Source organism: Oncorhynchus keta, unplaced genomic scaffold (genome assembly GCF_023373465.1).
Source record: "Oncorhynchus keta strain PuntledgeMale-10-30-2019 unplaced genomic scaffold, Oket_V2 Un_scaffold_23736_pilon_pilon, whole genome shotgun sequence".
NCBI lineage: Eukaryota > Metazoa > Chordata > Actinopteri > Salmoniformes > Salmonidae > Oncorhynchus > Oncorhynchus keta.
Genome location: NW_026290875.1, coordinates 13,283 through 17,875, shown reverse-complemented (window position 1 = coordinate 17,875; position 4,593 = coordinate 13,283). Strand labels below are relative to the sequence as shown.

General features: G+C 44.0%; 1 long non-coding RNA gene across 1 annotated transcript; it reads right to left on the bottom strand.

Moving 5' to 3' along the window:
• Nucleotides 1-214: 214 nt before the first annotated feature.
• On the bottom strand, nucleotides 215-985 carry LOC127928218 (uncharacterized). Its single transcript, XR_008130951.1, has 3 exons — nucleotides 843-985; nucleotides 585-653; nucleotides 215-419 (listed from the first exon to the last, which is right to left on the bottom strand). It is a non-coding gene; the product is annotated as an uncharacterized LOC127928218 (long non-coding RNA).
• Between the last annotated feature and the right edge of the window lie 3,608 nt (nucleotides 986-4,593).

Sequence of the window (4,593 nt, the reverse complement as noted above, 5' to 3'; positions counted from 1 at the left end):
GTGGTGCTGTTCTGAGGTGCTGTCCTGTGGTGCTGTCCTGTGATGTTCTGTGGAAAGCTACATGGATCTGTAGTTCTAATGACCTTCGTTGAAAAGGCCTGTCTGTCTGTAACTGGAAACAACCTGGAGTACAGCCAGGATGATACTGACCACATGATTCATACTGGGAACTGTTCTGTCACCTACATGATTCCTCATACTGGGAACTGTTCTGTCACCTACATGATTCATACTGGGAACTGTTCTGTCACCTACATGATTCATACTGGGAACTGTTCTGTCACCTACATGATTCATACTGGGAACTGTTCTGTCACCTACATGATTCATACTGGGAACTGTTCTGTCACCTACATGATTCCTCATACTGGGAACTGTTCTGTCACCTACATGATTCATACTGGGAACTGTTCTGTCACCTACATGATTCATACTGGGAACTGTTCTGTCACCTACATGATTCATACTGGGAACTGTTCTGTCACCTACATGATTCATACTGGGAACTGTTCTGTCACCTACATGATTCATACTGGGAACTGTTCTGTCACCTACATGATTCATACTGGGAACTGTTCTGTCACCTACATGATTCCTCATACTGGGAACTGTTCTGTCACCTACATGATTCATACTGGGAACTGTTCTGTCACCTACATGATTCATACTAACTGGTCACCTACATGATTCACTGAACCTACATGATTCATACTGGGAACTGTTCTGTCACCTACATGATTCATACTGGGAACTGTTCTGTCACCTACATGATTCACCTACATGATTCATACTGGGAACTGTTCTGTCACCTACATGATTCATACTGGGAACTGTTCTGTCACCTACATGATTCCTCATACTGGGAACTGTTCTGTCACCTACATGATTCATACTGGGAACTGTTCTGTCACCTACATGATTCCTCATACTGGGAACTGTTCTGTCACCTACATGATTCATACTGGGAACTGTTCTGTCACCTACATGATTCCTCATACTGGGAACTGTTCTGTCACCTACATGATTCATCATACTGGGAACTGTTCTGTCACCTACATGATTCATACTGGGAACTGTTCTGTCACCTACATGATTCCTCATACTGGGAACTGTTCTGTCACCTACATGATTCCTCATACTGGGAACTGTTCTGTCACCTACATGATTCATACTGGGAACTGTTCTGTCACCTACATGATTCATACTGGGAACTGTTCTGTCTGTTCATACTGGGAACTGTTCTGTCACCTACATGATTCATACTGGGAACTGTTCTGTCACCTACATGATTCATACTGGGAACTGTTCTGTCACTGTTCATACTGGGAACTGTCACATGATTCATACTGGGAACTGTTCTGTCACCTACATGATTCCTCATACTGGGAACTGTTCTGTCACCTACATGATTCCTCATACTGGGAACTGTTCTGTCACCTACATGATTCCTCATACTGGGAACTCTGTCACCTACATGATTCATACTACTGGGAACTGTTCTGTCACCTACATGATTCATACTGGGAACTGTTCTGTCAATTCATACTGGGAACTCTGTCACCTACTGATTCCTCATACTGGGAACTGTTCTGTCACCTACATGATTCCTTCACCTACATGGGAACTGTTCTGTCACCTACATGATTCCTCATTCTGTCACCTACATGATTCCTCATACTGGGAACTGTTCTGTCACCTACATGATTCATACTGGGAACTGTTCTGTCACCTACATGATTCATACTGGGAACTGTTCTGTCACCTACATGATTCCTCATATGGGTTCTGTCAACTGTTCTGTCTGTCACCTACATGATTCATACTGGGAACTGTTCTGTCACCTACATGATTCCTCATACTGGGAACTGGTCACTAGATATGAACTGTACTGTCACCTACATGATTCATACTGGGAACTGTTCTGTCACCTACATGGGATTCTCACTACTATGGAGAATATACTCTCCACTGTTCTGTCACCTCATGTTCTGATTGGAGGAGATAACAGTACTCTCCACTGGGATATGGAGGAGATACATGTACTCTCCACTGGGAACTGATCACCTGGAGGATGATAACATACTCTCCTGTCACTGATATGGAGGAGATAACCAGTACATGATTCCACTGGGAACTGTTCTGTCACCTAACAGTACTCTCATACTGGATATGGAGGAGATAACAGTACTCTGTCACCTACATGATTAACAGTACTCTCCACTGGGAACTGTTCTGTAACAGTACTCTCATACTGGATATGGAACTGATTCAGTACTCTCCACTGATTCATGGAGGAACTGTTCTGTCACCTCCACTGATATGGAGGAGATAACAGGGAACTGTTCCACTGGATATGGAGGAGATACAGTACTCTCCTCTGGATATGGAGGAGATAACAGTACTCTCCACTGGATATGGAGGAGATAACAGTACTGTCACCTACTGATTCCTCATATGGAGGACTGATAACAGTACTCTCCACTGGATATGGAGGAGATAACAGTAACTGTTCTCACTATACTGGGAACTGATATGGACTGTTCTGATACCTACATGATTCTCTCACTATATGGAGAACTGTACTGTCTCCTACTGATTCCTCATATGGAGGAGATAACAGTACTCTCCACTGGATATGGAGGAGATACCTACAGTACTCTCCACTGGATATGGAGGAGATAACATACTGGGAACTGTTCTCCCTACTGATATGGAGGAGATAACCAGTTCTGTCACTGGATATGGAGGAGATAACAGTACTCTCCATGGATATGGAGGAGATGTTCTGTCTCCACTGGATATGGAGGAGATAACTGTACTCTCCACTGGATATGGAGAGATAACTGTACTCTCCACTGGGATATGGAGGAGATAACAGTACTCTCCACTAGATATGGAGGAGATAACCAGTACTCTCCACTGATATGGAGGAGATAACACTGGGAACTGTTCTCCCTACTGGATATGGAGGAGATAACAGTACTCTCCACTGGATATGGAGGAGATAACAGTACTCTCCACTGATATGGAGGAGATAACAGTACTCTCCACTAGATATGGAGGAGATAACAGTACTCTCCACTGGATATGGAGGAGATAACAGTACTCTCCCTACTGGATATGGAGGAGATAACCAGTCACCTCCCTGGATATGGAGGAGATAACAGTACTCTGTCACCTAGATATGGAGGAGATAACCTGTACTCTCCACTGGATATGGAGGAGATAACAGTACTCTCCACTGGATATGGAGGAGATAACAGTACTCTCCACTACATGGAGGAGATAACCAGTACTCTCCACTACATGATATGGAGGAGATAACTGTACTCTCACACTGGATATGGAGGAGATAACAGTACTCTCCCTGGATATGGAGGAGATAACAGTACTCTCCACTGGGATATGGAGGAGATAACAGTACTGTTCTCCCTACTGATATGGAGGAGATAACAGTTCTGTCCACTGGATATGGAGGAGATAACAGTACTCTCACCTACTGATTCCTCATATGGAGGAGATAACCAGTACTCTCCACTGGATATGGAGGAGATAACAGTACTCTCCACTGATATGGAGGAGATAACAGTACTCTCCACTGGATATGGAGGAGATAACAGTACTCTCCACTGGATATGGACCTAGATAACAGTACTCTCCACTGGATATGGAGGAGATAACAGTACTCTCCACTGGATATGGAGGAGATAACAGTACTCTCCACTAGATATGGAGGAGATAACAGTACTCTCCACTGGATATGGAGGAGATAACAGTACTCTCCACTGGATATGGAGGAGATAACAGTACTCTCCACTGGATATGGAGGAGATAACCAGTACTCTCCACTGGATATGGAGGAGATAACAGTACTCTCCACTGGATATGGAGGAGATAACCAGTACTCTCCACTAGATATGGAGGAGATAACAGTACTCTCCACTGGATATGGAGGAGATAACAGTACTCTCCACTGGATATGGAGGAGATAACAGTACTCTCCACTGGATATGGAGGAGATAACAGTACTCTCCACTGGATATGGAGGAGATAACAGTACTCTCCACTGGATATGGAGGAGATAACAGTACTCTCCACTGGATATGGAGGAGATAACAGTACTCTCCACTGGATATGGAGGAGATAACAGTACTCTCCACTAGATATGGAGGAGATAACAGTACTCTCCCCTGGATATGGAGGAGATAACAGTACTCTCCACTAGATATGGAGGAGATAACAGTACTCTCCACTGAGATATGGAGGAGATAACAGTACTCTCCACTGGATATGGAGGAGATAACAGTACTCTCCACTGGATATGGAGGAGATAACAGTACTCTCCACTGGATATGGAGGAGATAACAGTACTCTCCACTAGATATGGAGGAGATAACCAGTACTCTCCACTGGATATGGAGGAGATAACAGTACTCTCCACTGGATATGGAGGAGATAACAGTACTCTCCACTAGATATGGAGGAGATAACAGTACTCTCCACTAGATATGGAGGAGATAACAGTACTCTCCACTGGATATGGAGGAGATAACAGTACTCTCCACTGGATATGGAGGAGATAACAGTACTCTC